The sequence below is a fragment of the Hemicordylus capensis genome, chromosome 4, assembly GCF_027244095.1.
Source record: "Hemicordylus capensis ecotype Gifberg chromosome 4, rHemCap1.1.pri, whole genome shotgun sequence".
NCBI classification, from domain to species: domain Eukaryota; kingdom Metazoa; phylum Chordata; class Lepidosauria; order Squamata; family Cordylidae; genus Hemicordylus; species Hemicordylus capensis.
In genome coordinates, this window is record NC_069660.1 from 185,256,381 (window position 1) to 185,275,457 (window position 19,077).

Consider the following 19,077-nt stretch of genomic DNA (forward strand, 5'->3'; position numbering starts at 1 on the left):
TACCTTCTATACCCATAGCAAAACTACAACCAGTGAGAACCAGACAACAAGAAGCATCTCACAGCGGTGAAGAGGATGTACTTGTGCATTTCATTAGACATATCTCTCTCCTGTTTTCTGGTCATTGAGTGATATAGTTAAGGGAAAGAGAGCTGGTCTTGTGGTACCAAGCATGACTTGTCCCCTAGGCTAAGCAGGATCCACACTGGTTGCATATGAATGGGAGACTTGATGTGTGAGCACTGTAAGATATTCCCCTTATGGGATGAAGCCACTCTGGGAAGAGCAGAAGGTTCCAAGTTCCCTCCCTGGCTTCTCCAAGATTCCTGAGGCTGAGAGAGATTCCTGCCTGCAACCTTGGAGAAGCCGCTGCCAGTCTGTGTAGACGATACTGAGCTACATAGACCTATGGTCTGACTCAGTATATGGCAGCTTCATATGTGCCTATGTAAAACACTGCTTTGTAAAACCAGCCAACTGACAACACTGAAAATATCTGTGTGCCATAGTGCATCAAGCTTCCTTCTTTGAAGGAGGAGAGGGGAATGGAGATGCTCATATTAATAATATATTCAAATTAGATTTGTATTGTCTCAGTCAAAAGCCACAACATCTGCAAATGTAAAGTGAAAAGCTACAGGACAACAGTAAACACACACTAGAGATGCACTAACTGGAAGATATTTGATTCTATTTTCTTTCAAGCTTTTGATGTCTCCCAATGAATGCAAGTCTTGAGGACTCACTTGCATGGCCGCTTTATGCCATGCAATAAATCCCAGTGCATCTCCATACCAGACAATACTAATTGTTTACATACCAAATTTAAATAGCTATGTGGTAGGGATACATTTGACATCCCAAGATAAGCCAGCATAGTTTAGTGGTTAGAGTGTTGGACTAGGACCGGGAAGACCTGAGTTTGAATCCCCATTAACCATGAAACTCACTGGGTGACTCTGAGCCAGTCATGTTTCTCCCAGCAAAACCTACCTCACAGGGTTGTTGTGAGGATAAAAAGAACCATGTACACCGCTCTGCGCTCCTTGGTGGAAAAGTGGGATATAAGTGTAAAAATAAAATAAAATAAAATAAATAAATGCTTCCGAGAAAACCGCATTCAGATATGGCAAATAACTTCCAATGGTAACTACTGTATATTGTAATGAAATATAGTTTAGCAAAGAAGTAATCTTTATTTCTCAATAAATCCTTCATGGCACACTGGAAGATATGCTGCTTTTTATTTTGAAGTGTCAAAAAGAGAGGCCATATCACTTATAATCCACATGAACTGGATGTCTAAACTGAGATATTTATCTTAGGGTGCCCACTTTAATATCTTGCATGCTTGGTAAGATGCCAGCACTTTCATTCTGTAAGCTCTAGGCAGCAAGTTTAGCCGTGTGGTTTTACCTATATCATTTACATTGATTTTTATCTCCAGCTTTGTGGTAACTGACATTTAGAGGTACAACAGCAGGAACAATTAATTAATGTCATCAGTTGTGAACAATTTTCTTTAGTTTTTCTTGTTTGGTTTAGGGCTCTTATGGAAAAAAAGCATTACAGGTTTGTGTAGCAATAAAATATGGAAAGTATCCTTTCTTCATTAACTTCTATCTGAACTTAGAAACATCTAAATGGCAACATGTAAGCAGCATCCACCTGATGTGAGGACATTTTCTTGGTCCCTGCAGCTCTGAGTTGCACTGTGTTCATCAATTGGCCCTTGTATTAGGGGAGCTCATGTACTCCTCAGTGTTATGAAGCTGAATGGGAAAGTCTCCACCTGCCTTCCCAGACTCTACTCCATAAGTTCTCTGCTCCTCATACATGGGCAGTGATGTCACAGCTGATGTGGACAGAGTCATGTTGGGAATTCCTCATTGCCAACTATGCCACAAGTGGACAGGGCATCAGAAACCCAGTGCCTTCTCTTCTGTGGACTTGATGATTTGCTGCCGTGTGCCATCGGAAGCAGAATGGGGAGTGCCCCCCAGATTCCTATTCCTATCATCATTATGGCCTACTTAGGCGTTTGCCATTGGTATTTGTCTGGAAATACAAATACCATTTGGTATTTGTCTGGAAAGAGAATGCTGGATTTTTGTGTGATCCAGCAACACAATTATTCTTACTAATCACTGTAACAACTAAGGGACTCATACACAGACTTTGAAACATCAGACAGACCAAAATTTTAGAGAGGACCTAAAATTTTGGATTTTAGGTGGATTCCAAGTCAGCCTAGCACTCCAAAAACAACTAAATGATATAGGGAAATTGGAAGTTAAATTAACATGTCATAAGAGAACAGGATTCACAGTGTCAGAACTTCTCTGGGCTTCTCTTTTCTCTAACTAAGAGTATCAAAGAGAGTGTATCAAGACTAGTGTTAAGCTACTCAGGCATATCAGAAGTTCAGTTTGGTTTATTTAATTTCAAGGTATTAATTGTCATTATTGGTGACTAGTGAGAACAGAATACATATGGAAGGATCAGGGAATTCTTATTTTCTTCAAGCTATCGAGGAGGAAAGAAAAAGAAGATAGACAATTGGCCTAATATAGGGTTGGGGGGAGAACCCTCACATAAAACATAGGAGCAATGTGTTAATATATAATAAGAGTAATAATAATACTTCACACTTATATAGCATCTTTCCTAAGTGCTCAAACCACTACACATATCAGTAATCCCCACAGAATCTAAATAAAGTAGGATAGTATAATTATCCCTATTATTATACATGGGGAGCTGAGAGGCAGCATCCTACTTAGGGTTGCAAGGTCCAGATGGAGAAAAAGGTTGATATCCATGATAAAAAAGTGGATATATATGAAGTTTGTTTTTACAAAAAAAGTCTTAAAATAGCCTCTACTCTGCATAAAATTTAGAAAATAGTCTCCACTTTGCATAAAATGGTATTATATATCCCTATTTTGATAAAAAGTTGATAATTTGAGAAGAAATACAGCTCACCACTGTGAAGCTGATGACCAGCTGAGCTGTATGTCTGCTCAGTCTGCTGTTTAGGTGAAGAGTTCTCAAGGCCCCTGCTTCTTAACCATAACTTCATCTCCTGGTTAGGTTTACCAAACACACTGTCCTCGTCCCACACAGGTCACCCAGCCTGTTCTCCCAAGCCAGGCCAGCAACTTCACCTCTTGGCTTGGGGCAGGGCAGCCAGCTAGTTACCGAGCCAACCTCTTTGCATCCTGGCACCCTGCTGCATGCATGGTCACCCACTTGCTTGCTAGTTTCTAAGATTTCAAACATATATATAGTCATCCTTCACCAACTGTGAGGGTTACATTCCTGGAAACCCTCGCGGTTGGTGAATTTGCAGGTGGAGAACCATTGAATTGAATGGCAAACAGGGGGTTAGGGGAATCGCAGTTGCAAAGCGAATGAAAAAATATACAAAGCTCAAAGAATCCTCCCTAACCCCCCCCCCCAAATGTCCCCCTGACCCCCCAGAAATGACCCATGGACCCTGGAAATGATCCCCCAACCCTGGAAATGAATCCCCGAACCCCCTGACCCCTGAAAATTACCCCAAACCCCTGAAAACCACCATCTAACCCCCGGAAATGACCCTCTGACCCCAGAAATGAACCCTGACCCTGGAAATGACCCCCCTGACTGCCAAAATCACCCCAACCTTCACCTTTTTAAAAAATCACCAAACCGTCTAATCACTTGAAAGAGCCATTCCATGTAGGGGTTTCTGAATTAACTTTGATAAGTTCTTTTCAATGTCAGAAGTTTCCACAAAGAAATCTTACATTCATAAATTGACTCACTTCTCTCTCTCTCTCTCTTTTTTTGCTGATCTTCATAAATTTGATCCTTTAATGTGCTCAAAGAACTACATTCCAAACTTCAATTTTCATCTGAGCACTGCAAGTCTTGCTTCATAGGCAGTAGTGAATATGTGGTTAAAAGTAATTAAAACACAAAAGTCAAAACAACTGGGCTTTAAAAAACCAAATTGGAACCCTAGAGAAACAAACAGAGATGTGCCTTTAACAAACATACAACTCAAAAGAGAGACTCCATACTGAGTAGGCCTCCAAAATGAATGAAAATACACACACACACACACACACACACACACTTGAACTGTACAATTTAGAAAATTAACCAGGGTTAAGGAATGAAACCATGATTCATGCTAACCATAATTCATCATTATGTCTACTCCGCATCTGGCATTAGACTTCCACTTAGCATCTGAAGAATTCCATAAAATTTCAGATGGTGACAATTTATAAAGAAATAAGACAATTTCTTATCAATTACTACTTATTATTATTTTATCTAGCTGCTCCATAACAATAGTTTCCTGGGTGGCTTAGTAGTTATCAGCTTATTTTTCTATATAACTGGAAAACTGTTTTTTCTTCTCTAAAGGAAACCTGGAAGCTGTAAGAGGGTCAAGGCAAATTTTGATGCAAATTCAATGGGAATTACTTTAAAGGCAATTCTACCTCTGAAACCTACTGTGCACCACAAAAATATGTCCCTGAAGGCCATGTAATCCTCTGAGAGAGATATTTTGGGGTGTACAAAAGGTTTAAGAGAGAAGGATGATAGCTGAAAGTCACCCCTACCTTCATCCGCATGATGGTGCACTGCCAGTCTGGAAGGCGGCACTTTTCGCTCAGTGCAGTGCTAGTCTGGATGTCAGCCAATACCTATACATGAATATAGAACCTGCCACCTCTGCTGGAATCAGCAGGTTTTGCTGCAAATATGCAAATAATTTTTGGGCCTATCCACATGAAACTACTGCCTTTTCCCACCACAGACTACAACTCTAAAGTGATGTAAGTTATGCAAGCATCATTTTAGTATGTTGCTCATATAATGTCAGGAACAGTGTTTTTCATTGTGCAAGGGGGAAGGGTTAATATTTTTAATTATCCCTCCTTTCCTTTGCAGGTGATTGTCCTTCCTTAAAATATGTCCCTTAGAATCCCACAAGCCTCAGGGACATATTTTGAGGTGGCACAAAAGGCTGCAGAGGGAAGGAGGGATCATTCCACCACACACAAGGAAAAATGCTTGTTCTGCTGGTGCAGTGCTATTTTGGATGTTGCCCATTGTTTTCTAAAGTTAAGATTATTTACTTCTACTCATGAAGACCAAACCTTTATATGCAGTTCCATATACTCAGGGCTATTAGTAGCACACCCTTAGATTCTGTTTGAAATTTCTAGCAATATAAAGTGTTATGTTTAAAGATTGAAAGCTTCAAGTGTTCTAAAGCAAAACTTATTTGAGAATTAAAATATAATGGGGCCATTCACATGACCTACAGGGCAAGCGGGCGGGCTGGGCAGGTAGGTGAAAGGCTTCCCAAACCTTTCCATCCCCCCAGACGATTGTTCAGTCCTTGATGGGGGCACGGAGCACGCTCCCACACGATCTGCCCTGCTCTGTGCAGCGTGGAGTAGGGCAGATTGATCTAAACCCAGGACTCGTCCCAGCCTCCATGAAGCCCACAATGCACTGCGTTACGTATGAGATGCATTGGAGGATTCCCCCCAGGAGACAGGCGGTTTTGGTGCTCATCTGTGTTTGCTGGGGCTAAACATGGTCCCAGCAAACACACAAGCAGTTAGCTCGAGTTAAGGGACCCTTAACCTTGGCTAACAGCTGGGTTTGAAAGTGGGGCTAGGTGAGCTGGGCTCAATCCCAGCGGTTCTCACACTCAACCTAACCCATGCTGGATGTCCCTCGCCCGGATTAGGATGAGCACGAGAACAGGATCAATGAATGTGCAGATTATTCAACAAGTGACATAGGACTTCTTATCGTCAATGAAATCATGTTGTTTTTAAATTATTTTCGCATATGTTCATTAGCTCATCACAGACAAGAGAGGATAGGGGAGGGGGACAGAAAGGATGCTGCAATCTTAGGGAGACTTACTAAGAAGTAAAACTTTAAGAAGCAGAAGGGATTTGAGTGAATATATCCTGTATCCTCACTTCTACTCATCTCAACAGCTAATTATTTGTGTGCACACACAGATATATGTTTGCACACAAGTATGTGTGGCATGTTTCTCTATGTGTGCTTTGTGTTGCATGCACATTCACAGGTTGGTGTGGCGTGAGTGTGTGCTGCTTGCCTTTATGAGTTTGTGACCATGAGTTTGTGTTCCTGTATGCATGTGGGTATGGGTGTGTTTCTGTGTGTGCGCATCTTCAAATTCATTCCATGCAACAACAACAACAACATTTATATACCACTTTTCAATGAAAGTTTCCAAAGTGGTATACACAGAGAAATGGTTTTTTAAAAAGGCTCCCTGTCCCCAAAGGGAAAATCTAAGAAGAAACATAAGATAGAAATATGATGCATCCCCAAACCATCACTGCCCCCTACCCATACTGCTCTAACTACGCACCTAGCTTTCCCCATCTGCCTGTTCCATGTCTCCCCCTCCCCCACTTCCCTGAGAGCTCAAATTCCACCACTAACAGAGCAGGCAGTGCACTTGCCACAGAATCCACTAGCTGGTTGTTGATGCCAATGTCAGTGTACTGGCAAACACATCAGCATACCGATGGCCATGCTCTGTTTAACTTTACTAGGATTTGCTAGCCATAGGCTTTAATAGGGCTCAAAACTTCATCAAACCACTAAAAAGCACCTCTCCTAGACAAGCCTGAACAGAGTACACCAGTCATGTTCATCAGACTTTAAATAAATATATGATACTTATCAAAAAGAAACAAAAAAGGAACCATGTGTCAATTTTCAGCACCATTTAGCTTGCAGTACTTGTGGCAATTTTTATCAGATTGCTTTGAAATTAGGCACATTTGTAGACCCTGTCTAGTAGATCAAGCATGCAAAGTTTCAAGTTATTAGCTCAACAAATGTCATATTTATAATCAATTCTGAGGCTTATAATAGCAGAACCTTTCCCCCTACTCACCTTAATTAAAGGGGCATTCCTGTGCCCCTTTAATTAATTAAAATGTTCTTGCATTTATTCATAAGAATAATGCTTGAGGCTTGCATAGTTCATCTGCATTTTGGATCATGTTCTTTTTAATCATGCAAGCATTGTTGATTTATTTCATATCTTAATATGCAGATTTAAACAGCGACTTTCTTTTTTGTAAGAAAAATGCAGTAACATTTGGTTTATTTGGGGATCTGAAGAGATGTAATTTGATACAGAATGGCAATAGTTTCCTTTCATATCTACAAAACATGATCATGGCAATGTCTTCTTTACTTGTAAGTAGTTTAATCTTCCTAAAGTAAGTTCAGAACAGGGGCATAGCAAGGCTGGAGGCAGCCTTGGGGCAAGATCTGAGGAGGTGTCCACCAGTCTGCCTTTGCAGATCAGTGTCTACCATTGGGGCCACTGAGTGCCAAGTTCAGCTCCAACTCCATGCTTGCCACATTGACACAGCCTGCCATTACTGAGCCAGTCAGTGCAGCACACTATCCCATGCCAGTGAGAACGAGCCTACCTCAAAGCGGCCACCTGTCTTCAATGGGATTGGGACAGTTCTGTGCCACCTGGAGCTTTCCCAGACAGCAGGCTTTTACCATGGGTTTTCTGTGAGGATTTACTGCGAATTCAAAGTTGACCCCAAAAACAGATGCAAAAAGTGGATTTTTGTTAACCCTGGATATAAATCAGGCTAAACTCTAACATGCAGTGAAAAACCTGAATTTTGTGTGAAGTGCTCCCTGATAGCTCTCAGGGACTTCGGAGTAAAGGTGGCCAACATGTGAACACTCTGGAGGAGATGCGAACTAAAAGCCGGGTGTGGAAAACATCTTGATGACATCAGAGAGCATCTGGCATGGTGGGCAGTGCTGCGCCCAAGTGACCAGCTCAGAAGAGAGCTGGAAGAGTTGCCTGGCAGCCCCTGGAGACTCACAGTCCTGAGCCTTCATTCCACCTTGTTCATTGGTGGCTAAGCCACTGAGTTTAGGTTTCATATGAGAGATTTGTTAAGTATGGTGTGCATTTAAAAAAAACTGGCATTAATGTATAAAAATGTTTTAAACAAATGTTGGAAGTGTGGGCATTTTGAAGGTACCTCTTTTCATACAGGTATGTGGTGGACCTGTGGGAGGGCTAAGGCCTACTGGGACATGATTATGTAATGAATTAAAGAAAATATTTAAAATGACATTTCCTAAGAAGCCAGAATCCTTCCTACCCAGAATAACACAAGGAGTAATTTCTACAAATAACTTAACATTCTTCACATATGTTTTTATGGCAGTTAGAATAATATATGCACAGAAATGGAAGAGTAATGAACTGCCTTCAAAAGAAGATTGGTTGATAAAAAATTTTGGAATACGCGGAGATGGCAAAATTTACAACACTGATAAGAAATCAAAGCTTAGAAGGTTTCAAAGAAGATTGGAAACCGTTTTTGTTGTACTTTAAAGAATTATTTTTCCACTATGGATCTTACAGCAGGATTTGAAATTTTTTTTTTAAATGCAGGTTGGGTAGATTAATGGGTTTTTTTTAATTTTTATTTTATTTTAAGAGTTTAAATTTGTGTTTTGTACTAATACTATAGCAAGGGTAAACTGTATAGTTGTTGCTTCACGAAGAGAGGTGCACGGGAAGTTCATTTGTTTATTATGATTGTTATGGATATTATTGTTAAGAATTAATAAAAATTGAATTTTTTTGTGGGGGGGGGGGAAGTATGGTGTGCATTTATTTATTTAGGCTTAAGTGTCAGTGTTCACAGTACCAGCACTGACCAAAAGAATCCTATATTGGTCACATAAGGGGACCCTTAGAACCCTATGATCATTGTTGCAACAATAAGAATTGTAATAGCCTACAATCAACAATCTCATGCAGCTCATAAGAATGAATGATCAAAGCAAGAATGAAAGCTTCCAGTCAGTTTGCATGAAAACCTCCCTAAGGAACAACCTCTTGGTATGACACCTGTTCGGCCCATTCTGAAAGCTATAAAGACTGTCTATTTTGGAGGTGCTTATCAGTTGACTGAGAATGTTTGTGTTTTCTTACTGGCACTGACAAATGCAGTGCTGCTGCAGTGCGTGGTTTTATTTGGCCGTTTTTATTGATTGCTTTATTTATTTAATCTTCCTTGTGTTAAACTGCTTTGTTTGTTTTTAAATTGTATTTCAAATTGTTGTGTGCCCCTTTGGGGCCCTTTTGATGGCTCAAAGGTAGACCAGGAACATAAAAACAAACAAAACATGTTTTGTAAAACTGACTGCTTATTCATTTCTGTTAGATTTAGGAAAACTGTTTTGGGCTACAAACACAAACTTTTAAAATGTTAGCTTAGGAGAAACATATATCACAAACATTATATAGCTTGGATGTATCTCCTGCCTTTAATAAAGTATAGTCTAAAGAATAATTTACAATAACAGAAAGTGATCCAATAACTTTTAACCCCACTATGCCCCCAAAGGTCATTCACCATATGATTAAACAAAATGGGGTGGACCCCAACTTACTCATGGAAGGAGCTTCTCCAAATGCAGCAGTAAATTGGATCCATCCAATACTATATGGATATTAGAGGCTTAAGAGATTTAGGTTGTGCTGTCGAGTCAGTGTCAACCCCTGGCAACGACAGAGCCATGTGGTTTTTTTTGATAGAAAACAGGAGTGGTTTACCATTGGCTTCTCCAGTGAACCACTCCAGGAGTGGTTTATCAGTGCATCTCCATCTCAGTATGAGATGATGCTTTTCAGCACCTTACTATATTGCTGATGCCCAATATAGGAGTTTCCCATATTCTGGGAAACAAACCAGTGGGGATTTGAAACAACAGCCTCCTGCTCTCTAGGCAGGTTGCTTCCCCATTGCACCATTAAAGAGCCCTAAAAACATATCTATTTAGCATGGCCTTTAGTGATGAAATGATTTTAAACTGGTTTTAATTTTGTTGTAATGAGTTATTTATTTGGATTTTTATCTGTTTTTATATTTGTGAACCGTATAGAGCCATCTGGGTGAGCAGTATAAAAATCTAACAAACCAACAAACATTTGTAGTATAAAGCTCCACTCTGATAATCAGGGGTGTGGTGTAGTTGGATTGCATAAGAATGGTGATCTAGCCCTTTTTTCCAGAGCCAGGCTGCAGAAGGTTCGGCATATGCTGTTGGATTGCTCCAGTGGTACTGGCAGGAGAGAGAAACAGCAAAAACGAGCAAGAAAAACAGTGAGAGAGAAAGTAACAGTGAGGCTGTGTCATGTGCAGCCTGGGAAGCCCAGCTTGGGTTAGGCTACACCCAATCCTGGCAGGGCAGCACCTCCTAGCCTGGCTTTTTGACCCAGCTGTTAGCATGGTTTAACAGAGCAGGTGTGCCATTAACCAAGGATCATGTGTGTCTCCTCAGGTTATGTTTATTTAGTCCAAGGAGACGCAGAGATGGGCGCCTAGAGTACCCATCTACTGGAGGAATCTCCCAATTGAGTCAAATTAACTGATTGATATATTCATATGATAAAGAGATTTATTTTGAATAGATTTGCTTTTTAAGCAGAAAAAATTGGCTTGTGTTTTTCATACTTTTTTGAAAAGCAGTATCAATGAAATACTGAGTAATTAGCTCAGTAATGGTTACAATTTTGTACATTAGATCAGTGTTATCTTCTCACTATCAAAGAATTGACTGGGGAACTAGCCTCTCCCTCTTCACAGAGGCCAAAGAACAACTTCTCCCTGTGAATAGGAAGAAGTGGAAGAGAAGGAGTAAAAGGCAATGGCTAATTTTTTTTGTCATGTTATTATATTTGTGTACCATGTTTTATGATGTCTGTAAACAAGCTTGGAATTCTCAGATAAGGACAAAACAACAAAATTAAGAGGCTGACGCACATCCTGGAGCAGTCTCCTATAGGATAGTTCCCCTGTGATTCACTTAGTGGGGGCATGGGGGTTATCATGATAAGCGCCTGCACTTCAAAATTTACCTGCTATACCCCTGCTGATTTAATCTGATCTGCTCATACCTCTAGAAAGCAAGGCTCAAATACTTTGGAACACCTACAACATAAATTATCTTATTAAACTGCCAGTCAATTACATTCTGGAGTTATAAGGGGCTGCTGCTTATGTTGCTTTTTGAAGTAGACTTTTATTAGGCCCATCAGTGTAGATAAGCCCTGACTAGCCCAGCTGCTTGTTCAGCTACTGCACAAGAACTTTAGAGTAAACATTTATGCAATTTCACTGGGTGACCTTGGACATGTCATGATCTCTCAGGCTAACCTACTTCACAGGGCTACAGGTTGGAGACAGAATAATGTAAATGAACAAACCAAGTAATATGGTTTATTATTACTGTATTATTATTGTTGCTGCCACTGCTACTTCTACTAATGAAAGCGAAAAAGTAGCTGGCTGCTTGGCAACTGTCCAGAGGATGATGTTATGCTGTTACGATGTTACACCGTGACATCATAACCAGTTTTGTCCTGCTAAGTGCCTGGCAAAAATATGCAAACTCAAAAGGACAGTGAACAAGATACAATCAATCAAAAAATCAATACAGTATACAGTAGGAGTGTACATAACTGGTCACATAGTTCCATTACTTCACCTACACCTCTAAATCACATCCCAGTATGAATTCTGCTGTCAAAAGACAAAACAATGAAACAGTGTTAAAAGCACAGACTGAATACAAATATGCAAAACCCTGGAGAAAATTTACAAGAATTTTGCATTATTTTTTAGTCTGTAATGGATTTCCTTAAAATTCAGGTGGCTCTCATTTAGACATCTTTAAAATTGTACTAAATAACTAAATAGCTCATCTGACTTTAAAAAGAAGCAAAATTTAGAATTCCCAAAATGTCTTCCAAACTGAAAAAATTCTAGCTGTTCTGGTACTTTGCCTTTTTATTGCATCTCTGTATAATTTTATGCAAGTCTCCTTAAACACAGATTATTGTAAAGAAGTTACCATACTACGATGATGACTAATACTAAATTATACATATCTTTGATAGGCAAAAACAAATGCTTTTCTGTGGCTTGTGACAGTAAAGTTACTACATTGACCCTTGTACAGGTGACATCCTAGATTTTCACATTGCAGCTGTGAATATGAGAATCAAAACCAGCTTTTTGAAAATAGAGAAATTTCAGGCTTCAAGTGAGAATAGTTAAGACATTCTGAAGTGTGGCAGGTTTAAATGTACATTTACTGCATTCTGAAGTTCTTTACACACAAAGAGAGAGGGAGAGGATCACGGCCACTGTCCTAACTTTCTCATTGTGATTGGCTCTGTGCACACAAATAAGTGATGGACATGTTGAGGCTAGAAACAAGGACAGCATGGGCAATCCTGCTTCCACATATTCAGCCTGCGCACATTTGGCATGTGTAAAAAAGATTTGAGGAATTTATTTTCAAGGTGGTAAGGTTCATTTAAACCACTTTCACTACTTAGCATATCTGTATTCAACTTTTAATCACTTTACTACTTCAAGCTATAGAACAACAAGCAGTAGCTTAGATCCAAATAACCCTATGCAGAAGTAGAAAATACATGAGTGCTGTTTGCGAACTCTTGTGCAAGTACAAGGTTTCTTGTAATGCTAGCTACAGTGTATATAGATGAATATGAGAAACACAGTGACGCGATCCTCACGATCGCTGCAGGAGGCTCCCGCCATCTGTGGAGAGGAAGCTCGAAAACGCTTACCTCCCCGCAGACCATCACTGCCTCCTCTCTGGACAGCCAGATTGGCTGCCCACACAATTACTGACTCCGTCACGGAGCTGGCAGGCAAGGCAGGGATTGGGGCCGCGCGGCCCCCAGAAGTCCCAGTATGCCCCACACAAGTGCGTCGGACATCCTGGAGAGACCCCTGAGCCCAGGAGCCTGCTTGCAGGTCTCCCGGCGGGGGTCTCCCTGTGTGTTGCCATGGTGTGGAGCTATCCTGCAGCAGCACACGATCCACCAAACGGGGTTAGCGGAGCGCTTGCTCCGCTAACCTCATTTAAGGGGAGGGGTGGTTTTGCTAGTTTGCTGCCGGGAGCTGTGCAGCCCCCGTGGCAGCAGACGGCCAGGGGAAATTGGGCTAGGCTCCCTTAGCCTGATTTCTCCTGGTTATGAGAACAGTTTCAGTGAATAAGTAAAATATAGGCTACAGCACGAACTCTTACATCGTCCACAATAAGGTTATGAGAAGCATTTGTTCAAACTGTTATGTATGAGTTTGTACAAACAGTGACTTCTGTGGAGTTGGGGCTACTTTTCTCACAAAACACTTATTAAGTTCGCAACAGCTCTTCAGTGAATGGAAGAGGCTTTCTACTAACAAAAGGATACCTTTGGATCGAAGTCAATGACTGTTTTGCTCTTCTTTTTGGGGATGGGTGGGTGGGTGGGATGGGCGGAGTTCAGGATTTCTCTTTTATGTAATCTTTGCATCAACTGCCATTTCCCAGCCGGATTAAATTTTGTTATCAAAACAGATAGATACCAAGCAAAAACTGGCATCATAATATTTTTCTAAATCCAAGACTAGGTTTTTTCCAAGTTATTCGATGTTAGAAACTGGGGGGTCATCTTAAATTTAGAAATGTAGAATTTAGAAATACAGCTATAACCTGTATTTAACCTCTGTTTTTCAAGAGGGTTATTTTAAATTCAAAGTCTTCTATTCAGGTAAATATATTTTAATTTCTGCCCAATTCTTACAGTTGTTTTGTCTGACCAGCACTTCAAATTTCCAATTAATTCACTTCAGGTGAAACTTGATGGCAGCTCTATTTCAGAAGCAGGTTCAGAGTTTGCATGCATTAATGCCTTCACGTTATATTTATTTCTCTTTTCTTCAAGCACAAGTTAGTATGACTAACAAAGATGTCCCTGTCTCATTAATAGTGGGAAACTGGTTCAAATAAAAAGCAGCATAGTTCCACAATGCAAGAGGGAAAACAATAGAAGGAGTTGTATTTCTTCATAATTGTGTTTGATGGATTGAAGGAAAGCTTAAGTTACTTCATGCTTCTGTGAACATCTATGCGTTTAGGACAAACTCCTGCTTCAAGTGGTGTAGGAACTGGCTCTTCATATCAGCCTTACTGAGATTAAAGTTTATCCCATTCTACACTCTGACAAACACAAGATGGTTTAATCTGAACATTCACTCCCTAAAATCAATGACATTAAAGCAAGTATAACTTTGGTCATCTGTTACCTTAGAGCCCCCAATTCATATGATACCACTAGAACAGAAAATCACATGAATATAATTCTTTGTGTGAAATTATTGGTGTGACCTAAGTGGTTGGGGTGATTTAAATGTCAGTGAAATTCCATTCCCCCCCCCCAGGTGGTTTATTTGGCATGATTGAAATGTACATCTCTCATTGGGAGCTGTTTTGTGCAACTGGTTTCTCCTCTCCACATGGGAAAGCTTTTCATACACTCCCAAATATCTCTTAATTAATGTATAAATTTGGCTTCAGTTTGTTAAACCGACAATTCATAGGATACATGCATTAATATAAGAGTGCATATAAAGTACTGTTTAATGCTAGTATTTAGCAATGCATTTTAATGCATCAGCTAGTTGCTTTAGTATCTGCTTTCTAGGGGATGGAATACACACCACTTTGACAAAAGACAATACAGATATGAGCATACTGTAAGCAAACACAGATTTGCCTCATGTGCCCCAAATCAGAAAAGTATAATCAATCAGTGATCTAAATATTCCTGTGCCTTATTTTGTAAAGGTATTACTTCACAAGTCTTCCTCAACGAGGCCTAAAGTAGGTACAGGCAACTGGTAACCTAGGGCCTTAATCCAGTCACAAGGAGCTTTTCAACTAGCTCTCCGCATATGGACTTTTTAATGGTCCACAGCTGCTTTGGCTTGCACAAGTGATGTAATCTCTCTAAGATAAGCGATGTATCTTAGAGAGCGCCTTTTTCTACACAATCCCCACCACACATTAAGGTCATCCGAGGAGGTCCATCTTCAGTTAGCATCAACACATCTGGTGGCGATTCAGAGGCAGGCCTTCTCTGTAGCTGCTCCTGGACTGTGGAATGCAGTCCTGGCAGAAATCCATAATCTGAGTTCATTATTGGCCATCAGGAGAGCACTTAACTCCTATCTGTTTGACCTGGCCTTCCAGGGTTTTTAAAATGTTTTTAAACCGTACTGTTTTAATAATGGTTTGATGTTGTTTTTACAGTTTTTGATTTTAATAGTTAATTGATTTTAATTTTGTTTTAATGTAAAACACCCTGAGCCATTTTTGGAAGGGCAGCATAGAGATTAGATAGACAGATAGATATTACTTGTTTTCTTCAGACACATAGCATAGGCAAAGGGTTCATTATCCCCTCCTCCTTAATATGAACAGCAATCAAGTCTTGGACAGAGTTCTTTTTCTTTAAGGTAAATGGAGCCAGTGCTCCGTGCCGCACAGCAGCCCCCGCAGTGGGGAATCGCCTCCGCCACTCACCTGGCTCCCACAGAGGCGAGCCCCCGCCAGCGGCCAGGTGAGTGGCGGAGGCGATTCCCCGCCGCGGGGGCTGCTGGGCGGCACGGAGCACTGGCTCCATTTACCTTAAAGAAGCCGCCCGCTGCCCCCCAGAGGAGAGTTCATGAGCCGCGCCTGGTTCTTTCCATATGGATCTCAGCTGCTTGCTCCCATTTAACTGTGTTGGCTCATACAGGGATGCCAGCAGCAGTTGAGGAAATGAAAGGACCATGGCCAAGGCTTCTGTAGCACTTCACAGTCACACCATGAAGGAACAGGTAAAAGAGTCCTTTGCCTGTGCCTCAAACTCATACATGGAAGTGAGTCAGTCGGCAGAAGCAATTCCAAGGATCATGTGCAATTCAAAATACGGCACATGTTAAGAATGAGTTGCTGCACATATTAAAAAATGAGCTGTTTGACAGTAACTCATCTAAATGTTCTTAGCAGCACTGCTGTTGATAGTAGTTTTAAACTGAAAGTATTTCCGCTTCAGAATCCACACTTACCAAACTAACCAAATTCCATTCTACATAAGTTCTAATATGACACCCATGTATACATTTTTCGCATCCCAAGAAACAGACTCTGAGGTAATCATTCAACATATGAGGCAGTATAATTGGTTTATAATTTCCATTAATGTCAAATGGGTTATTAGAACAACAAAATTATCTTGTAGGTCCTAAAGTAGATTTTTAGGTTTTTTTTACAAAGCTTGGATTGACTGGAGAACCATTTCTAAAATATGGAGCACTTAGTATTTTCAATTACATTCTCCACAGATAAAGAGATTTTCCAATCATAATATGATTAATACTACTTTATTGTAGTTTTAAGAGCTAGAAAATCTAACAAGATTTTTCTTCCATGTAGAATGTTCAGATGCAAATAAAACATTTAGCATAAGATTAAGCTGCTAAGCTTTACTGGTGTAAGAGGAAAAATATCTGTGTTCGGGCAAAAAGGAAGAAGAAGAAACAACATATGCATTAGTAATGGACATATTAAACATGCATTTCATTATTGCCACCCTGCTCTCATTTCCGAATGCCCAAATTCCACTTATTTCTACCCCCCCCGCCCCAAATGAGTCATGCAAGCATTTGTGAGCATACAATTATAAACCATATGCTTTACTCAGCTTGGACAATGAAATAAAGCAATCTGTTATTAGCTTAATCAAATACTCCTTATATGCAATATTAGGAATGCATCATACACCTCCTACATAAAGCAACAGATGAGTATGTTTTGTCAGAAATAATTTTGAAGCCACTAGTAGACTTCTTTACTGTACTTCCTTTACTACATAATCAATAATGTCAAGAGGTTGGCTGGAGCTTTGTTTGCTTTTTTTACATAAAAATCCAGGCATCAGTAAGAGAATTTTGAATTAAATCCCTCCTTTTAAAAGGTATACTGATCAGAATTCTGAGTAAAACTTGAAAAGAAAGGCAGCTATGAGTGTTTCAGGCACATCCAGCTACTGGCATTGGTTCATTTATTTAATCTGCTGAGCAGTCACTCACGGACTTCTTCAGCTCTGGCGCTACATAGCAGTTCATCCATGAGGTTATAATCATATACTATTGTCAGTAACCATTAATAATGTATTTTATTAGCTGAATTCTTTGAATGCAAACTTCCTAAACTAAGCTAGTAATTTCAGGGCTCTCTTTGATTATGGAAAGTACACATTTCACTTCTATCTGTATTAAAACCTAAAATAAAAATTAGAAAGACATTTGTTACTACAAAGCATTAATAGGAAATTAAGATTTTTCTGAGTAAAAACAGAAAGCAACAAGTTTGCACTTCAAATCATTAACAGAGAGCAATTGTGGAAATATATTTATAAAATATATTCTAAATTCTATTTCTAAATTCTAAATTAGAGTGGATATATTTAGTAAGTATTAATAAGTTGCTAGGAACGTGTAAAATCTTTCCTTTAAAATTATCATTCATACCACTCACCCAGCGGATCTGGCTAACTGTTCTGTACATTTTACAGCTACTTTCAGAAAGCTAGTTAAACTTTAATGAAAATCTTATAAACATGACAATGCTGATAAATGTAAGAAAAACACATATCAATTTAGCTTCTTTCTTTTTTTTACCTTTGCAGCACACTTTGCAAACTAATGTGCCTTGAGAACTTTGAAAAAGAAATATCCAGCAGTCAGTAAACAACCAGTCAACAAAGCTGAACGGTGAATTTTCTCTCCTCCCAAAGCAGTAGTTCAAGCAGGTCTAGTCATCTCCCTTCTTACATCATATATAAAAGTATATGCATACTATTTTAAATCACAAATGCCAGCAACCATTGTGACCAGTCAAGTAACACAAACCAGCAATTTTCTCCTTTGGTTTTTAAACATGCAACATTTGCAGAAAAAAATAAAAAAGATATAAAATACATTCCAAGACCCAATGGCTGCAGCCTTAAAGTAGAAAAGAATAGAATTCAGTCAGGCACAAAGGTCTCCATGGCAACAGTGAATGGAGCCCTCCCCTCTGTTATTTTTTATGCAACATTTCATCACAAAAGGACCCTCCCATTAGCCTAACTGGAACCTCCAAGTGTTTCTTCGTGTAATCGCTGCGTTGTTTTATTTAGATCCCAAAATAAAAATGAGATTACATTTGCTTTATGGTAACATATGTTTAATTTGTCACTTACTGCTCTATCTCCCAGACAGAAAGTGCATTTTGAACCATGCATACTTTACATTTAATGCCATTTCTGCTTTGAAATCAAAGACGTCTATTTCATGAACAAACTTTATTTTTAAATATAGTTCACTGAGCTGCATTGCAATAGCACGTGGGTAGTTAAGTGAACTTTGCAGAAAAATACAGTTAGAGATTATTTAACTGAAGAAAGAAGAAACTAAAAGATGTACCAGACACTTCATGTATGTATGCAGTACTGATAATTAATTTTAGGCACATAAAATAAGGCAAGTTCAGTATATATCGAATCACTGAGCTGAAAGGGATTGATAGGTCATCTAGTCCAACCCCCTGCCTGATGCAGGAAAATCTAGAGCTAGAGCATCCACAATAGCTAACTATCCAGGCTCTGCTTGAAGACACCCAGCAAGGGAGAGCCAGCGCACTCACCCTTGGTATTTGCTTCCATTGTTCAACTGCTCTTACCATGAAGAAGTTCATAGGTTCTGCCATATGTTCAGTTGAAATCTGCCCTCTTGTAGCTTAAGCCTATTAGTTCCAGTCCTGCCTTCTGAGTCAGCAGAGAACATGTCTTTGCACTCTTCCGTATGACAGCCCTTTGGGTATCTGAAGTGTGCAATCATATGCCCCTTTGTCTCCTCTTCTCGTGGCTACACAACTAGTTCCTCCATTCTTCATAGGGCTTGTTTTCCACACTCCTATCTGTGCTGCCCTCTAGTGCAGAACCTAGAACTGGACACAGAACTGCAGATAAGGTCTGAGTCATACTGAATAAAGGCTGCACCCACACAATCACAGTGATAACAGTTAGACAGTCAACCAAGATCAATAAGCCCTGTGGAGTTTATTGTGAGAATT

The 19,077-nt window shown here is 39.8% G+C and overlaps 1 protein-coding gene across 6 annotated transcripts in view; it reads right to left on the reverse strand.

The window, feature by feature from the left end:
- The window catches only part of CTNND2 (catenin delta 2), a 924,887-nt gene that overhangs the window by 644,923 nt on the left and 260,887 nt on the right, over nt 1-19,077 (reverse strand). Inside the window, exon 1 of one of the 6 annotated variants that reach the window (XM_053242883.1) lies at nt 17,643-17,796. The exons of the other annotated variants lie outside the window; for them this stretch is intronic. The gene's annotated coding sequence lies outside the window, so the exon portion shown is untranslated. Of the gene's footprint in view, nt 1-17,642; nt 17,797-19,077 lie in introns of those variants that run through there. 6 annotated transcript variants of the gene reach the window in all.